The 20,478-nt window shown below is 40.6% G+C and overlaps 1 long non-coding RNA gene across 1 annotated transcript in view; it reads left to right on the top strand.

The window, feature by feature from the left end:
• Positions 1–693: 693 nt before the first annotated feature.
• LOC116441597 overlaps positions 694–20,478 on the top strand; it is a 125,414-nt gene continuing 105,629 nt past the window's right edge. Inside the window, exon 1 of the long non-coding RNA XR_004239167.1 lies at positions 694–819. This is a non-coding gene — a long non-coding RNA (uncharacterized LOC116441597). The remainder of the gene's footprint in view (positions 820–20,478) is intronic.

Raw genomic sequence — 20,478 nt, 5'->3', positions numbered from 1 at the left:
AAATTTTCCTTTTTAATGGGAATTATGCCACAGAGGCACTGGCTTATAAAGTTCATTAGGTTTTAAAAATATATTTGAGCTTCTTGGTCAGACAAAATTAAAAATTGGCAGGCGGTCACGTGGGAAACTTCTGGCAGAGCTGAAAAGTGGTTCCAGTCTCCCCATGGTCCTTGGAGAAGGATTCTGGCTTTTCTCTTTCCTTCTGGGTGTTGGACAAAGTTCTCCAATTCAGCATCTGCCAGCGGAATTTTACCACTGGCTTGAATGAAAGTTAGGTCGTGTATCAAACTGATGAGTAGATGTGTTATCAGAAATGATCTGAACTGTACCCAACTACCCTGGCCAGAATGGTGCTCCTTAGGGCTTTCCACTGCGCTTTTTATTCTCATTCGGGTCATCAGCATTTGTAGTGGAACTTCTTCTGGATTTTGTTGCAACCAGGTAACAGCCTTGGCTTTGTGGTTTTTTTCTTTTCAAAACTGAACCTGTCAGCTTTCTGTCTCAACCATGAGGAGAGAAACAAGGCCTCTTGAGGCTGTCTTCTATGTCTCTGCCAGCCACTCTCCTCCCATGTTGTCTCAACCCTCAAAAATAATCATGACATCCAAAATAACTAGTCTTCATTGAAAGTTGTGATCAAAAAGGAATATTACTAAATCTGTATTTTTACTGCTTGATTTTTTTCAGGACTCCACTCCATGGACTTCAAATCACTGCCTGAGAAAATCCTGTGGTTGGAGCTGCAACAGCCTGATGGATAAATCTTCCATCCTCTTTGCTTCGCCTGGGATTCTGAAGCATATTCACGTATCAGAAAAGGTACATGTAAAGCTTTTTGTGTTTTCATCCAGCAGCTTGGTTGTGCTGCTAATAAGGATGAGCCTGCAAGGCTTTGGGACCCAGTTAGAGTGGGGATTCTGAAATGGAAATCATTGTTTGTGCAGAGCCCCATGCAGCAGAACAGATCCCATTGCAGGTTTGGGGCTGGGTCACGGGGGAAGCAACAGATGGTTGAAATGTACATAAAGAGGAGTGCAGAGCAAAGGAGAAGAACCGGGAAAGGTTTGTGCTGGGAAGAGGAGGAGAGGCTTAACCTGGCTATCTAGTCCAATCCCAATGTGATATTTTGCCTTTCTGTCTTCTGTGGAGGCATAGAAAGGAATAAACAGTGGAAAAAAAAATTTAGAAGTGTGGTGGTGGTGGGAAGTAGACCAGATAGAAAACTACAAAGTTATATTGCTGGTGCAGAAACCTTGGCCATGTATGGAGCCCAGAACTGTCATAATTTTGCCTCTCATAAGCAAGGCAGCTGTGCATCCAAATTAAGTGTCTAGGAGAAAATATTTTCTTTTCCAGGTTAAGCTATAAGACTAACATTTGGTGCTGGAAAGATACACTTCTTTGCTATGGTTTCTTCCTGATGACTTTGCAAATCTTCCCTGAACTGTTAATTCACCCTTTCCATTTGAAATTTGAAAGGCAGAAGGTTTTATTTTCTTTTATTTTATTTTGTCTATGCATGCATGTCAGGGTGAAAAAGGGGGAAGGATGAAGCAAGGGATGGAGATGGGCTCTTGTGTTTTGCTTTAAAGTCATGTGTTAAACATAATCCCTTTGCATCCATCTGTAGCAAGAGTGTCAGCATCCACAGTGGGCTGCTATGTTTGAACAAGACTGCTCAATTTGTTTTTGATTAAGCATAATTATTTATTGCAAGGCATGCAAGTACGGGTAATACCATCTGACTCCTGGCAGGGAAGGTGTGTGTTATGATTTAGGTTTGTTGTTTCTCTCTGTCTTGGTTTAAATTAATCTCCATCACCCAATTTTTTTGACAAACAAAAAGGGATGTATTTTTGGGATACAACTTAAAAAAAGTATTATTTATCCTGAGAAGAGCAAAAGGAGCAACCTTGAAAGATTTCTATAATGGAAATGAAACAACACAGAAATATGAGGAAGAAATTACACCCATTAAATACATCTAGACTGATGAATGATATGATGGCTGCCTATTCAAGTTGGAAATTTTACACATGATTGAAGCTTTATTTAGTCTAATGAAAGTGCTTCCTGAATGCTGCATCTGAGTGACGGCGTGACCTAGAGCACAAAAGAAAGTATTATGTGATTAGACTGAGATCATTCTCATTTAAAGTCATTGTGATATAATTTTACATTTTTAATTAGCAGCATATACTTTTGTGTCCATTGCCTCTTTTATTGCGAATACCTTTTCAGGTCTTGTCCTTCCACAGGCTTGTTTGAAGCTCAGCATGGATTAACAGCAAAGGGGTTTGGAGTTCATTGATCCTTTTTTTTTTAAATCCCCCCCAAAGTGGTGAATGGTGGGAGGGGAGGAAGCTGATCTTTCAGAAAAGGCTCATCTTGTGCTGAATTTTTCCTGTGTTCCATAGAACATTCTTTACATTTTAGCTTGAAATCCAGCTTAAATACCTTGTTTGGCCCATGAAAATATTGATAGTCACATCTTTTAAATCACTGAAATTCGAGTTTTTGGTGAAGCAACTGATTCTAGAGATATTCCCCTCAACATCTTAGCTCTGGCAGCTGGGATTTCATGAGGGCCATGGCATGATGCTGCTTTACATCACTGGGAGTTTGGACTTACATCCTCTACACCACACATTTCTTACCCCACTTCACCTTTATGAGCTGGGCCTTTACTTTGAAGCTGTTTTGTGTACCAGGCTGGAAGGCCACTCCTCACACAGAAATCCAGTGTTTGGATTAAAAGCTATTAAATCACGTTTGACTCGAGCAATATTTAACGTGGTTCATAATACAATTTTATGAGCTATTGAGATTTCTGGCACCATAAAATGAGTTTGTTAATGGGTTTCAGCAGTTGTTACTCAAAGTGATGTTAAAAAGTAATGAAGGGGGAAAGTAAATGCAAGGGGTGAACTTGCTTCTCAAGTCTGCAGTTCTTTCTTTTCCTGGAGCATTAGCAGGGGTAAGCAAGCATTAAACAGGTTCAGTGTGCTGCCGTTGTGTGACAGAGCTCGCTGTAGACTCCATATTTTCAGATGGATATGAACTTGCTGACCACAATCCTGACTTTCAGCTTGTTAGTGAGGTTGACACCCAGGACCAGACAGATAAGCCAGACACTTAATCTGTCTACTGTATGTGTTCAGTCAGACTAAAGCTTTATCAATCATTTCAAACTGCATTTCAAGAGCATATTGTATAGTTTCCCATTACCATAAATCAGTGCATTTGGAGCCAGTAGCAATTTAACCACCTCATTCATGAGGCATCTGAAGGTGTCCATGTACCTGTAAGTACCTTAATTTGTGCCTGTATGGAAGATTCATAATTCCTTAGCACATTTTCTGTTTTTATCGCAGCCTGTAGCTGAAATTTGGGAGGGCAAAAGGAAAAGGTCAGGAACAGCCTTTCAATAACAGTTTTTAAAATATTTCAATTTGAAATGTAGGATAATTTTCTTAGATCACATTTTACCTCACTGCATAGGTATCTTCTTGATCTGGCTTATATCTCCTGCTACAATGAAAAGGATAAAATTAAAAAAGGATATGATAAATGCATGTGCCAATTGCAGAATAAATTCTAATGTTGAGACAAAAAAATTGTCGTTTCTTAAAGGAGACATCCCCATTTCTTGCCTGTTTTATTACTTTTTAAATTCTGTTCTTACACATCTAGTTGTGCAGGCTAATCATATATTTCACAAAAGAAAGGCAGCATGTGTACGGGTAGGGAGAGCCAATTTGCCTGATTATTTTTGGTTCTATTTACAGAATTTAGGCTTCAGATATTCTCAGACCTTTTTTGTTCTGCTTCAGCTGTTGTCTGGCTTAAACTACAAGACATGAGGTCCAATAGTCATTACAAAATGTCATGTTAGCATTCCAGATCTCATGTTAGCCTTCTGGATTGCGATAAACCCAGGTACTTCCAATCAAGAGAGATTTGATTCCTTTTGGAGCCTTGCTAAGATGGTCACACCTACTGGCATAGACAACTGTCCAACCTTTAGTTCCCAGGAATAAATTAGATATCATGGAGTAGTTTTAGAAGCCTCCATATTTATATCATCAGAATTTTGTTTTCATTACTTTTAGCTATTTTTGTACCTTGTTTTTCCTTGGTGGCCATAGTAAGTGTGCATTGGTGTGGTATGTGAGAAGCCGGTGGAGCCCGTTTGAAGTCATGCAATAATTGCATACGTTTCAGCTTATCAAACCCAAGTTATTTCATTATTTTCCCTTCAAATTACATTTGTGGTCTATTAAGCATCATTTTCTGATAATTGGTGAAGTCTGAGTGCAGTCTCTATAGTATATGGCTGGTCTAGATTTGGGCCAGGCTTTGTGCATTATAAACCTGTCAACAAATCCTGTTTTCAGCTGTGGTGTAGCACTGAAGGGCTACACTCCTCCACTGAGGAGGAGACATGATAAAGTCTATGGGACAAATTACACATCACAAATTAATTATATGTAATGCTTGGCATAACAGACATGAATTTTGGGCATGACCATAATACTTGTTTTTACTGCCAACAATTATCATCTGCTTTAAGTCATGTCTTGGATGAGGAGTGGATCTTGTGATGTTACGGTAAATGCACAGAATATGAATAAGCAGACACCTAAGGGTTTAAGTTCTGCATGTGGAGATTAAGTACTTGACTGTGGATATACTTCAGGTGCATTCAGAGCAATTTGGTTTCCCATGCTAACTGCAGTGAACAAGTGGAATTATTTCCATGGGTTTCCGTGAACTTTTGGATTGAGGCCCAGAGCCTGATCTCATACTTTGCCTAGAGGAGATTTCTGAGAACATGCAGACTTGGGCATCCAAGAGTGGTTGTAAAGGGCCATAGCCAGGCTCTTTATTTACAAGTTAAATGACTTCCCCAACGTGTTCTGGGGAGCTTTAGGCAGCTGGTGGTTTGTTTCACCTACTTAACATCACACTGAGGAAGAGTTAGTTCCCCATCCTTTGACAGACAACAGATCAGCTGGTTACAAATGTTGATCAGCTGTATAAAAGCAGAGGGTAAGAATACACTAGGATTGAAGTTTTGGGTTTGTGGACTGTGGGAAAATTAGTTATACAGACTTTTGGGTCTCTTCTGCTGAAATGCAACTCTTGATCACTGTAATTTTGGATGATGCTTAAACGGTTTCTCGGACTACGTAAAACCGCAGGCTGACCCAAGCTTTGCCAAAGAATGAAGAGTGGCTGAGCGGCTGTGCTTCTTCACAGCATGTTTCCAAGATTTGTCAGTTCTGTCACACTCCTCAGACCTGTGGAAATGAAGGGAAAGGGCTTTCCAGAGATACTCTGCTGATAATTATGAAGAAACTCACACCCACACCACATAAAAACCTTCTAATGGTTATTGCACTGACACATGAATTGTAGTGAGGAGGATGTAGTTTAAAAATACAACACAGACTTTTTTTCTTGTAAAACATTTCAGAAAATCCTGCATTTTAGTGGGAATTTTTCACCTTTGAAGAATACTGCATTTGAATAATTTATAATGCTCTATTATCTCTGGGCCTAATTTGCAATACACTTATGCAAAGTGAAATTCGGTCTGCAGAGATACTTCTTTCTGAGCGTTCTTGTTGCATAGCTATGTAAACGTTCTTATGCAAGTAGAGACAATAATTATGGCTTAAGGCTATATACATTACAAGCAGGGAATTCCTCATCCATTTAAATACATATTTTAGAAGCAAATCTGGATCTGGTTTCAAAATCCAGAGTGGATTGACACCAGTTTACATCATCAGTATCTGGCCTTTCGAAATCCAGAGAACCCATTAAAAACAAAGCTTGTGGTGGGGGGAGACTGGAGTTATATCATACAGCAAGTGAGCGCAGGAATGGCTGGCAGGAGAATGGTATGCTGCAGATGAACTGGATGCGGGACAGATTTGCACTGTTGTAAAACACATGGGAAAAGTCCCTTCCGTTTATTTCTTTTTTTCACCCCCTTATTAATTTACCGCAACCACAAGCCATGTGTTCCAGTTCCTGTCTGGGAAAAGAGGCTGGGTAGGCCGTGTTGTGACTTAGTCAAACCAGTGATCTGAAAGCAGCCGGAAAACCCCAAGAAATCCTGAATTGCTTGTAAAAGAGCCGAGGAGCCTTGTTTGTAAACCACTCAGCTCTAGGGACAAGGCCACGCTGATCATGTTGTGCTCCCTGTTAGGTGTTAACAGCTGTAATGAAGGACATCACCTGAAGATCAAGTAGACAAAATATCTTCAATGAAAGCTTATGCCTTAAAATTATCTGATTCATAGTGTACCCAAAAGTTTATGTTCAGTATCAGCAGAGCAGTGACTTGTGTGAAATATCCCAGCATCTATATACTTTGTAAAGAGTTGTGCTTCATGAAATAATATTGAGAACAGGAGAACTTCTGCTTAAGAGCCTCCTTTCCCTTCTTGCTCTCAAAATGAGAGAAGCATGTTGCTGTTCCTTATGCAACACAGATTATTTCCTCTGATATATAAAGGATCTGTGACAGGCTTGAAGCTCGCTCTGGTTCTTTCTCTTTACAGCCACTCCTGTAAGATCAAGACTCTCACCTGCCCTCAAATAAGACCTTGCAGAATCTTCAATAGGAATGGAGATATGTTTACTGTCTGGATTATAAAGTAAAATTTATAAACTATTGGTTTAGAAGACCTAAACTCCAATACATTGGTTTTTATGTGGCTCACCTATGATAAAGATATGATGACTAAAATTAACCTCTCATCTGAGCACTCTCCCTGTGGCTTTAGAAAGCTGAGAATGGTAAGTGCAAGAACACAGCCAGGCAAATGGAAATACATCTGGGAATTAGTATAATCTTACCCACTGCTGCTGGTGACTCAGCAATGAAATTACCTCTCACTGAGAAGAGTGATAAGGGTTGCTGCTGCACGGTTTTAAACTTCTGTTGTAGCTTTAAATATCTACTTTTTATCCAATGTTTATGTTAAACTTCAGCATTTTCTTCTTTTTTTTTTTTTAATTAACTCTAGCCTTTTTTGTCCTTTTTGGTTTTTTTCTGAGTGTCTATTTATATTTTTGCTACCAGTTGTGAATTTAAAAGAAATGTTTGCCTTTTGGATTTCTCTGTCCCAAGCTTAATCCTTCCCAGAGACTCAAATGAGATCAAGGTCAGGTTTTGTCATTAAAGATGGAGAGGGTGCATTTCTTTCCTAGTGTGCCTCAGCCACAGACATCTTATGTGGTTTGGTGAGTGTGAAAGGCTGGAGGGATTTAGTAACTCTGGTGTAAAGGAGGAACTCTTATTTCATAATTTATCCCTTAAATTTGAAAGAGCCAAAACATTTAGAATAGAGGGTAATTAATGTGTGTTGCAAAGACAGACCATTCTACAAAGAGCCTGAATATTTACTGTTGGCTCCAATACACTGTTTGCCAAAGAAAATCCTGAATCCCTGCTGAAATATATTTAAATTTAAATTGTATGTAAAGTATATAATTACATCCATAATGACTATATCACATATGCATGCACATATATTTTTGTAGTGTTATTTTTGCTCATATCTGGAGCTGACACTAAAAACACTTTCAAATTCAGTGACTTTGATAACACAAGTGAGAGAATTTTTACTTTTTAACACCAATATGGAATTTTGTTAAGTCATTTCCTTGAGGGGAAAATTCTGATTGTGGAGAGGGTTATTGTACTGTGCACAGTTCTCCCGGTTTAGGTGACTGGTTAGCTGGTCTGGATATATTCTATCAGGATCTGGATGAGTATATATTCTACCTCACCTCTTTCTTTTTTTGTGAGGAAATTAATTTTCAGAGGTGTTACTGCTCCTCTTTTTCACACAGACTCAAATCTGTACAGACCACGTGCTGCCAAGTCAGAAAATGTGTTTGGATGCTGTTTTTTAGGCAAGTTCTCCCATATTTACTTGTGTCTGTGCACCTGAAGAATAAAATGCTCCTAAGCATGAGAAATTGCCTTGATTTGAACACTCTGTTATGTGGAGATGCTGCAGGTCAGAACCCTCCAGGTGTGTCAGTCTATGTTTGAGCCCGTGTAGGTGTCACAGCGGATCACCAGGCCTGCCAGAGCTGGGCACCACACGCTCCGTGCATTGTTCAGCCCACAATTAACAGCCCGTGGCTCGTGGGGCTCCTGGGACAGGCTCCTCTGGTGCAAAAATAGGAGGAACAGCCTTCTGACAAGAGCTGGCACCTTCATGACAGCCATATCCTTTCACACTGGGGTATAATGCAGTTCAGCCCGCTTTGAAGGCCCAGTTTGGTGGTGGCCCTGCCTTATCTCTCAGTAGATACTGATCCTTATCACAGAGTCATAATAAACTGTTTGGTGGAGTTGGAGGGGGTAAGAGAAGCCTTTGGCTTCGTTTGGAACAAGTCTGATGTGAACATTGAGATATTCTGTACTTTGGGTGGCTGGCTTTTTTTGTGTCAAATTTTAAGAAGTTTGTAAAACTCAGTGTTAGACCTGCTCCATTTATCCTACTGGAAAAGGAAAGGGCTCATTTCAATGAGATGTTCAAAATTTCAGGCTTAAAATTCTTGTACTCGAGGACATTCTGTTTAATTGTTTTGTGACTGCAACTGAAGGATAGGAAATGGTATTCTAGTGTAATTTCTCAGGCAAATGCAAGGTTGTCTTAGTAACTTGTGACCCCCTTGACTCAGTTTGAGGAGAGAAAAGGCAAAGTTATTCAGAGATTGGAGGAAAGTGGGGCAAAGTGTTATCTCAGAGCTGTGATATTTGGCTTCCAGTGGCCACAGAAACTTGACACACATCAAACGTCAAACTAGCTGATAGCAGACAGGAAGGATTAGTGTTGACACAGCAGAGCTGACCCCTGCCAGCACTGAGGCTGTGTTTAAATACAGCCACGTCGCTCTGAAATCACCGCGGGCGTGCGAGCGGTACGAAGGAGGTGAAGGTATAGGAAACATGGGGCGTTGGGACGTTCTCCTGCCTAATTGGGCTGACAGCTCAGTCTGGATGGAGGACAGTGTTTATTTACTCATTGTTGTGTGATGAGCAAATAGAAAGATATGCCTGCTTTAGCCCATGCTGATATTGGTCCTAACGCTGTCTGGCTCCAGCTGCCATAAGCCAGGACAATACAACACAAAAACTTCCTATTCACCATCACTTCTAAGTCTGTCCTGCCACAGATATGCAATGACCTCAGACCACAGTTGGGTCTAATAAGGAATTTATCTTCATGGAAATGTGACCTCTTGCTACCAGAAGGCTACAAAAATACGAGTAACAATGGGTAAATGAAGATAAAGGTTTATCCTCACCAACTGTTGCATTTTCAAAGCAGTTCAACCCTGCCATGCAAAAACTACTGTTTGACATAGGATGCTGTCTGAAGCTCTTAAAAAAGTTATCCAGGTCACTGTGGAAAGAACATGCTCTTATTATTGTTTTTATAAGTGAAAATTACTGGATTGATACTTTTTTCTTTTGCATGATGCAGACATTCAATATCAGTTTTCAATTCCCAGAATCCACTTTGGATACAGGAAAAGAGATTTCAGGAAATTTGGTTTTTCACCAAGGAATTAGGCTTTTTCCTCTCTTAACCTCCACCCTCCGCACTAGGAGTTCATACTCTGTATGTGCTTTAATCTTGACTTCAATATATTTTACTGTGGCCAGCTTTTAGTTACAGTTTAATAACTTCAGCTTTATTTTGCCCCAGGCCATATTATAATGAATATAAAGCCTTTTCTGTGATTTAGCTGAATTTATGCAGCTGCCCTTAAAACAGCTGCATAATTTTTCCTACTGACTAGGAAGGGTAGCAGTTTAGTCAGCACAGACTGATCAGCTGAATGCTACTTCCAAACTCAGTTTTGCCAAAAAATCACGTGGAAGCGAGTGCAGATCCATGACCATGCTTCTAGGTACCTTGTGCAATGTTGTTCTTTCTTAAATTAAAGTTATCCTAACCCCCAAAAGTAATTTAGACTGAATAAGGACCATATTTTTATATGGTTCTGTACGGTACCTTGTGCAATGACATCTTTAATCTGATGAGGGCTTCTGAAACACCCAAAATAGCTGCTTTCCAGTTTCCAGTCTTATGAAGGAAACGGTGAGTAGATATGGGAAGCAGCTTGCATCAGCCATTGGTTATCTTACATTTGACCACTTCTAGGCTGGTTCTTCCTGTGAGTGCAGCTTACAAGTAGGCCAGATCCATCAATGGCTCCATCAGAATCCACAGAGAGATGTGTCAAAAGTACATTTGCAGAGCCTGTGCAGTGGTTCTGGCAGGAATGGTGTGGCCAGCTCAGAACAGGCATCGAGCCTTTCACCTTATCCTTTCATGTCTTAAAACCTGGCGTCTGGAAAGGAATCCCAGCTAGGAGCCTGTGTGGATTCCAGCCGAGCAGGCAGCAAGGATATTGGATAATACACACTGTGTGGGAACCTGCCTACAAATTGAAGGATGGCAGATAGGACAGAAGAGGCAAGAGGTCAGTCGTATGCAGCTTAGGGAGCACGTGGTTTGAATGCAACTGTGAAACCTAAGACACCTCATCAATTTGTGAGACTTCTTTAATAAGGGCCCAGCTTCATCTTAACACAGGGAATCCTCTCCACAATTCCAGACACATGAAAGACATTAACTCATAATTCCTTGTAGTCTACTGAGTACCTGCTAATAATTATGGCTGGCCTTTTTGGCCTTCGAAGCTTTCAATTACCTGGTGTTAAACCTTTTAGAGTAAACTGGAAACCAGTATAGGATGCTGAATGGGAAGAGGTATATTTGTTAATACTTCTGTGCACTGACAAATCTGAACCAAGTGTATGGTTCTTACTCACTCAGGATTAGCAAGTATCAAACTGAGATGAAGAACAACTATTTACATGTACTTAAAATAGCAGGTTTAAAAGAAATCTTGTAAAGGAAAGGAAAAAAAAAGCAGCAATAAACTCTAGTCTGAGATCATACTATTAAACAGAAATATTATTAAAGGAACGGTTTTTAGAAGAATGCGAATGATCAGTTTGCCCAGCTGCTCTAGTAGCAACGAAAATGTTAATTAAAAAATAAGAGAATTATGCACACATACTATTCGTCTCAGATTAAAAAAGTTAAGCAAAGAAAGCAAGGCAGATTAGATCCTGGTGTAGAGTGTATGCTCTAAACTTAAAAAGATTATAAGATGTGTAATAAAGATAAAGCACCCCCCCCCCCCCCAAACAGTGAGAGCACATTGAGTCATGCAACAAACCTTTTATTCGTTACAGCTCTGAAAAATTTAGGGTCAGTTCTCCATTCCATTATAAAGGAGGCTTGAATGTAGTGTTTCTGTAATATATGTTCAGTTAAAAGCCCTCCTCCCAGCTTTTCACTGCCAGAATGAGGTAAAGAATCTGGAGATTTTAGAACTAATAAGCCAAGCAGTAAAATGGTGCACATTTGTGTGGAGCCTGATGAGGGATGGGAATGCACCCAGGGAAGGCTTGGCTGCTTCAGCAGAGACGCTGACGGGTGGACGCACCATGACTTCGTTCTATGAATCAACCTTGGCAAATACCATCCATGAAAATTCAAAGAGGGAAAAAAGATGAGAAAAACCTGACTCTGGTTGTTACATACTGTACAGGATGAAAGCTGGACAAGCCATCCACCTGCAAACCAACTGCTAAACCTTAGGAAACTGGAAAAGAAGAAATGAAGAAATCTTAGAGAACGATGTCGGAGTACCTGGACATCCTTGACTTCCACTGATGTGAGGAAAAAAAAATTGAAAAATCCACTTTCTCTGGGCTGGAAAGAACATGCAACTAGAGAATAATGTCATACTGCACTGAACTGAAAAGCTCAGTAGGACTATCAAATACTCCAGCTCTTACTTGTTTGGGTGCCTCTGCAGGTCCGAAAGGTGAGACAGATGTTCCACACCCCACCCTGTACTGCAGTTCAGGCCTTTCCACGGCACTGGGATCAGATGGATCAGAAAGTTGTTAAGTTGTTCTTTCAGTTGCAGTGAAAAAGCTTTGATAATAGTGAACCTCATTTAAAAATTCTGAATGCAGTCTTTAAACATACTGGGTTAGAAAAATTTGAAGTAATAAGTCAGGGAATAAAAGGAAATTCTTGCATTCTCAATGTGATTGAAAGTATAGTCTTTCCTTACAGATTTAATTCTTCCTATGAATGTCCACACTGTGTTTGCAATATTTAAAAAAAACCTGGATAGAATCACACTGGAGTGAGTGTTTGTGAAATTAACAGAAAATTCTGGGCCTTCAACTCTGATAAATGTAACTCTAGAGTCCTATGAAAAATTTCATTTTCAAGGAAGCCTTGCCTTTTTATGGGAAATTTGTCCAGCTGAAAAATTTTACTGGCTCTACTCCTCATTCGCAGTTATGGAGCAGATTTGGAAATACCTGTGAAAAACAATATGTGGTTTTCAAGGAAATGCATGGATGAAAGCATTGTAATTGAGGACATCCAGATCTGTTCTTACAGAAATGCTTTGTATTTACACAGTCCGTTACTTACACGTCCTGAAGAGCATTACAAGCATAGAAAACTCCAAAAGGGTGAAAGTTAGCCAAGAAAACCAGCTGTGCATGACTTTGAGTCCTACCCCAAACACTTGGAACGCATCTGCATGGCTCGTCAATACATCTGTATTGCTCTACTTGCAATGTGACTGGTTTGGTGCTAGAACTACTGAGACAGAGCAGTGGAGGTATATAAAACCCAGGCAGTCACGGAAAAAGGAAATTTCAGTGTCTTTCTGCACAAAATTGTTTGTGTTCCGAATCAGCAAGATGGGTTACAGATGTACATCGGAGAAACAAGGCAATTCACTTGGACTTTTGCAGAGCATTCTCTTAAAAATTCTTTGCAAGGCTTTAAAAAGATGGGGAGGGGGCAATAAGGAAATATATAAGATGGGGAGGGGGCAAGAAGGAAATATATATTATGTGTGTGTGTATATATATATATATATATATATATATATATACATGTATTCCTGAGAGTGACTGCAATCCTCAGGGGCATGCAAATAGTTTGTTTAACCATTAAGATATCCTAGGGCTGATGAGAACCTAGGCTGGGTAGGAAAAATACAGGGCAGGAAGTTGAGAGATTTGAGTTCAATTCCAGCTTCAGGACAGAATTCCCACATGACCATGGGCCTCTCGTTTGGACCCACGTTTACCTACACAATGGAAACAGGGAGTGTTTCACCCACACTTTTCCTGAAACCTTGTTCTGAAGTAAAACTGGTTCTGAGCCGCTCTGGAGTGCAGACCTACCTCTTCCTATGGCTGGAAAAGCCATAGGCATTTTGCTTTTTCCTACAGAAGGAGTGACACAGAACTTGTTCTAAATGAGAAATAACACCTCCTCCCTCTTCCTGCAGTTTTTCTAGGTGGATCACAATCCCAGTTTCTGAGTCTGGCTTGGTATAGTAAGTATTTGCCCCATGCAGCTCTCATCACTTGCTGTATTAAGACATGACTTAGGTGACTAAAGAAAGGCCTTGCTGGGGGCATGGCCACATCCTCATGCTGTCAGAGCAGGAAGCTCCCGCTGAGATGGTGTCACCTTCACAGTTCAGTGCAAAACTCTGCATGTGGCTTTCAGAAGAAGAAAATTCACGTTACCATTGGATCTATGTCTTACCACAGCTATCTAGTGTGATATTTCTAGCGCAGTGATATAAAGTTATACCACTTCTGGCTCTGTAGATATTATTCTAAGCTAGCTGCAGCATTTCCATGGGATGTGGAGTTGCACAGTGCAGTCTTAGATACTTTGTCCTTTGCATGGACCTGAAGTAAATTAGATTTTAACTTTACATTAAGTCCCTGTGAGTGTTGTGTAAAGAGACTGTAGGTTCTACATCATTATAGTGCCCTTTCTGGGAATTCTAGGTCTGTGTCCACCCCATCCACCCTCAGGCACCTCGCTGTTGTGCCAAATTTAGGAACCTCATTACACGGGTAGGCTGTTGAAGTGGTCAGATGTGAGTACATGTATCCCGTGTTCTCTTGACCATGGACACGACCATCCTTCTAATTGAAAGGTGCTAACTGGTAATCGATGCAAGAGTACTCTTCCAGAATATCATTGGCTTAGTTTATTCCCCCAATGACAACAATAATCTGAAAAGGAGAGGTACAATAAACATTTACATATGTGCAGCTATAGAAGGGAATCTGCACAGTAACTAATTTCACATCCTACCTTTATGTAAAATTTTTTGTACACGAGTCCACTGTAATTGATTCAGTCTTTAACAGAGATTGTTGGATTAAATGCGGCACAAAAATTGCCTGTTCTGAGTTTGCTAAATCTTGAAATATGGATCCATTTGGGGTGTCTTCTTCAAACAGCAGTTGTTCAGCTTTACTGGAGTTGCAAGTTGAAGTCACCATCAGATTTCCGTTCTGTGGAAAAAGCACTTGTTATAAATCTCAAATAGTCAGTAATTGATCCCAGCCTGGAATTGTAAAACTCTATCTGAGTGCCTGAAATAGCACATGTTTGTGGTGTGGTATGTGGTTTCAGTCCCTGTTGAGAAAAAGGAAGACCTTGGAGAATACGAAAGTCTTAAGGAACTTTCCACTAACAGAAGGGTCAAGGGACAGCACTGTCAAAGCATCCCCTCGTTAAAGCTGTGTGGGGAAACAAACTGCTTTCGACCTCCAGTGTCTCAGCTGTCAGTCACAGGAGATGAACACTCCTTTTGTTCAGATCCCTGAGAAAATCCCTTGATTCTCCTCCCTTTTATCCCCCCTCCACATTGGCTCCCATGCCAGTGTCCTTAGTGAGGCCACCTGGGGTTGGCAGGAGTGATCATCCATGATCCAGCCATGCCGACCTGACTGAACTTCCTCAAAGCATCGTTTTGAAGCGATAAAAATTAACACAACTTCCTTTCTCCCAACTGCAACCTCCATCCTCATAAGAGATCCAAGGAATTGCAGACTTGTCATGGGTGCCTGCAGAATGGCAGCTGTAGTATAAGAGGTATGGTAAAAACTGAGATTGCTTGGACACTCGAGAAACTAAATATTGACGTAAGAACTTAAATTTAGTTTTATGGCTTTAAAAAAACCCTACCAAACAACCAAACAGAACCAAACAACTGTCTGAGCTCTGCCTTTGTTTTTAACAAGTTTTCAATGAGATCACCCTGTGGCTTTTAATTTATTCTAAACATAATTTATTTTTGATGTTGAGATCTCCATCAATTCGCTCAGTAGGACAGTTTGGGATCACTGATACTTGAAGCTTTCACAATTTTGTGTGGATAAAGCCTTTTTCACTTGAGTAATTTACCAGTATTTTTTTCATAAAGGAAAAGTAAGACTTCTCTATCATGTTGGACCAACAAGAAATCTTCAGAAGTTGCCTGATAGAGGAATTTTACAAACTTCCATGTGCAGAGAGTGAGTGCAAAGGGATTCTTTCTAGTAACTGCTCTTGAACCACTTCAGATTTGTTAACATTTTGCTTTCTATAGGTCTATTATCAAAAACCTTTTTACTTAGTATATATTTTGTAATAACAATTTGAAAGGATTAATAGATCCTAATATTAAAACTTTACTAACTTTGTAATGGATTTGTACCCAGCTAGAACCTAAAAGGTGTTACAGAAGGAAAGCAGTAGCAGGATGCCACAAGGCCTTTTAAATCAAATAGCCCACTCTTTGCTTGAGGCAAGTCTCTGCTCTTTGGGGAGAGGCCTTCAGATGGAGCATTCCAGATATGCATGGCAGGGTTTATGTAGCTTGTTTAAGGCTTTAAAATAAAAAACCGTATTTTAAATCCCAATGGTCCTTAATACTTTTGAGAAAGAAAAAATTAACTGGGGTGGAAAAATAAGATATTCTTACACATGGATTAGCAATCAGATATAAACTGAAGTTTCAGTTAAACAACTCAATCCCCCTTTTCCTTGTACTTTCTTTGCAATTCTGTGGCATATTTTCAGGGGAACAGGCATTTAAGCACTGGCTGGAGTGGGCTACAGAGCAAGTCTGTAGAAGGTTAGAAGGCACATTTTCATCTTCACTGGTAGAGCTGCTTAGCGCAGCTCAAACAGGGCGCATGACTACAGGAATTAAGGGGGCTATATCCTAAAAATGTGTTCATTTAGTGTGGCTATATTTCAACCTATCCTGTATTAAAGGGCTGTAAACTTCTCTCCTCCCCTCTGATCCTTCATCAGCACAGCAAACCATGGTCAGGCTTTCAAACCTACCAGCAAAACTGAAGAAATTCAAGTTTCAAGAAGTCACTGTCGCTTTCCTCTGGTTCTTTTCCAGCTGCTGAGGAATAAAGAATACGCTCAGCTGAGGGGCTGACAAACAAAAAAGGCCTTGCAGCTGGTGGTGGCCCTGGTATCCAGCCTGGTGTAGCAGTCTGCCAAGCAGATGAAGAGGAGGGTGGTCTAATCATAAGCAAGTTAAAGGGAAGCAGAGTGACATCTATGACTGGCTCCAGCCTTAAGCTTGTTGGGGGAGGAGGTATTGTTGTTATTGTTAATGCCAATCAGGAAAAACCTCTTTCTTGGCAGTAAGCAGTGGAGGGTGCCTACAGAGAGATCCAGCTGGAATGCCACCAAGTATCTGGTGGAGCACCTGCATTCCAGATGCATAACTGTGCCCCTCCATCTGCTGAGCACTCCATATGCTGGTACTGGCTTAGGAAAGGACACAGAAAGCTATGGCTTCCTTACTGATAATTATCCTTCTCAGCATTTGTGACCTACAGGCAAAGCCTAAAACAGTCTTGAATTCCTCCCGATTCAGTTCATTAACAAAATTCCTCTCACAAGGAAAGGAGGGTCAGGTTTTCTCTAGGCAGTGGTAAATCAGGAATAAATCAATGGGGTTACACCATCCAGGAGCAGTGGGGTAAGTCTAGTCAGGCCTTGTTTGAGGACCAACATGATTCTGATGTCATAACACTCTGCTTGCAAGATTTGATGTCCCTTATAAAGAAAGTTGCCTGTTTTTCCTGTAAGCTTTTCCTAGTTCAGTTAAAGGGAAGGCAAATGAAAAGAAGAACAAGGGAAAACTCCATGGCAACTGAGGACAAATAAAAGCAGATTATGGAGACTAAAATCACAACTTTTTACTTCAGAGGGCCCAGGTCTCCTTTGCTGTGTCTAGGTCTCTTAATACAAGAGATGCAGAGAACAGTCCCTGTGCCCACAGCGAAGTGGCACAGACTGGTTCATGCCAAGCTCTTGTTAAAGAAGAGTAAGTGTTCCTGTTTCATGGCGTTTTGATCTGGGATTCATCTGACCCCTGTGGGTTCCTGGAGGATCCTACAGAATGAATACTTGAGTCTTTTCCCTGGTATCAAGTCCTTGAAGCAGAGTGGTGCTGCATTCCAGCTCTGACGTATGTTGCTGTTACAGCATGAAACTGGTGATAGGTGCACAGGGCTGTGGCACAAGGGCACGTGGCAGTGCCTGAGGGTGTGGAGCCTGCTGGGGTGGCATTGCAGAGCTGTTGGGGTGGTCACACCGCGTCATGTATCTGCTGCTTTGAAAGCAGTCCCCAAAGTGTCATTTGGCTAGCCTGGGCCTGGACGTGGTACTGGAGGGAGCTACTTGGAGGAGTCTGGATATGATCAGGGAGTAAAATGGCAATTATATGTTATGGATGCTCATGGTTCCAGTGTTTGAACGCTCTTCTAGAACCTCTTTTGTTTATCTGAGAGAGGTATGACATATGGTACAGAAGTGGATTTCTGCTCTAGAGCTGCCTCCTAGACCTGGAATCTGTGCAGCATGGCAGCATCCTTTTCCCATGGAGCCCTTTTCATCACATGTGGACATGGTTACTCAGATGAGGACCTTTTTGTACCTTCCCCATGTCTGAATGGAGCCCAGGTATAGCAGAGGTTACCATGTTTTTTGCACAGTTTATTATGAAACAGGATAAGAGCAGGATATAATGCCGTATTCACCTGGGAGCTCGTTTTAGTCTCATCTCTGTGCTATCCTTTTCTCTCTCTTATTTCTCCATGGCTGTTCTGGCTGCAGTGCTGCCATTTTTGTGAGACACTGGGTGATCTCATCAAAGGAAATCCCATAGTGCTTATTATTAATCTTGGATGCCAAACACTGGCTTTGTCCTTTAACTTTTCCGTTGACACTCTGAGACTGGTCACTACATGACTGCTTAGGAAAAGGATGGCACTTTTCAGAAATAGGGATTGATTTAGCACAAGCTGTGTAGGAAACTATGGCTATCATAAGCTTTAGTGAAATCTGAAGGAAAATTGCCATGATTCATCTACAGTTGTTAGTATGACAAAGCCCAGATCCATACAAAGGAACACCTGGCCTGCTAGTGAACATATCTCTGGAGAGCAGCATTTGCCTACATGTTTGTTGCTCTAGCAACAAGCCTGAATGTGGATCACTGTTTTTTGAAACACCACAAAAAAGGACAGATTCCACTATGGGAAATTTTCTGTCATAAAGAAATCATATTTGCTCTACAAACACTGAGTTCTCCCACTTTGTAAGGACTGGCTGCCACTCTCTGAATCACTAAAAAACACAGAGGCCCGTTTCTTGACTCTTGAGAATCTAAAGATGTGCCAAAACATACACGGACTTCATATTTTCCAGTAGCTACAAATCAGACCCTTTCTCTCAAGAAGATCCCAGTTTAGAACAGTCTCCTAGGTCACTTTACAAGCTTAAAGTGAACCAACTTTAGAAATAAAAATAATTTCCTTACAGGGTGAATTTTACCCCTCTGCTCAAAGATTTTTCACCACCTTTCCTTTCCAGGTAGGTTTCAGATGGTGACTTTCACCTCTTCTCTCTTGCAAAATGTCTCTCTATATGAACGAGTGTGAATGTTAATGTGGTGATACATCACTAGGTTTGATTTTAGGCCCACTGTCTCCCACTCCTCCAACTTTGAAAAGCTTGTAGATGCATGTATGTATCTATATCATATGTATACATATGTATGTAAAGTAAGGCTGAGAGGAGCTTGGATGCCATGTGGAACACCTGCGTTACAAGATGTTTCATAATCTATTGCAATGTTCTTCTATTTCTGCTGCCTGGGTTCCTACTTCTAAACAGACCAGCTTTGTTAATTTTCCCTGTTTCTCTTCTGATTCCTGGTTTTACATTTCTCCCCCTGGTAATGCTTTGCCAGTACAATAAGGATTTATTTTTTTTTAAAGGCTGGACAACAAGGAGGATAAAAGTGGAGAGAGAGAGATACTTTGAATCCCAGAGGTTACTAATTTCTGTCCGAACTGGATAAATGGCTGCATATAAATGTGTTTCTTCTTCTTTCTAAAAAGGGTTTGCTTTTTTTCTACTGACCCTGGGTGAGTCTGGAGTTACCTGAAACTGTTTGTAGCTCTTCAGAAATTGCAAGCTTTCCCACCTGAATTCCTCCCCTGTCAGCTGGAGGGGGCTTTCAGGTGGGTGTTTGTTTCATTGTGCCTCAAAGGGATCCGTTCCTTTGCTGAAAGACAAGCTCAGGACAATGTTTTACAGAGCAGAAGATATTGTGAGGGACCAATTATCACATAAGTGGTTCTCACGGCTTGGGCTGGTACTGTGTGCCAGGTTGCACATTAACTTCTTTCACTGCTTTTTACCCAGTTTACTCAACATTCTCAAGTAGTGGCTTTGTCAATTGTTTCTCCTGCTGATATTTTGACAGATGATAGCCCCCTGATGCCAGCTTAGCCCAGGTAGTAAGAAATAGGCCAACCTGAAACTCTAGACCAAGTCACTGCTCTCATGGTATGGAGGAGCTGTAGGGTTGGTTCTGCTTTGGAATTGTCATTAATTTCCATCTCACAAATAGATCTCTGAGCCCTGCTCTTGCAATATGCTCTCTATGTACACCATTAAAAAAAACCAAAACAACATGGAGACTTTATTATATTTTTTTCTCTGCCACACCATGCTTAAGTGTCCTCTAATGAGTGTCAGGGTACACTTGGGGAGTAGGTCTGAATCCCGTGAGCAAAATGTATTTAAAGATTTGTAGTGTTTCATTGGTTCCAAAGGAATGTATAATGACTAGGCAATTTTCAGTGTAGTTTTCCTATACAAATCTTACCAAAATTGCTGACACTCTGTTATTAACACTTGGGGCTGGTGTTGCTGTAAAGTGAAGAGATTTATGTGGAGGATAAAGCAGAAATCTTTAGAAAGTGGGGTTTGCTAATTTATCTAGCTGTTCATTACTTTAAGAGCTTTCTGTAGTTTGTACATTGCACTGACTTATTGGCTCTTTCTGCTTATGATTAGAGATGCTATATAAGAAAAAGCTAATTAATTTTTTCCTAGTAGTTGGGGCTGAATTTTAACTATATTCTTTTAAGCCTTTTCCCTAGTTTAATCCTGTTAGGTACTGAATGCTTTCAATGGTTTCAAATCAATG

Source organism: Corvus moneduloides, chromosome 3 (genome assembly GCF_009650955.1).
Source record: "Corvus moneduloides isolate bCorMon1 chromosome 3, bCorMon1.pri, whole genome shotgun sequence".
NCBI lineage: Eukaryota > Metazoa > Chordata > Aves > Passeriformes > Corvidae > Corvus > Corvus moneduloides.
The sequence above is the reverse complement of the archived record's forward strand: the minus strand, read 5'-3'. Positions and strand labels throughout refer to the sequence as shown.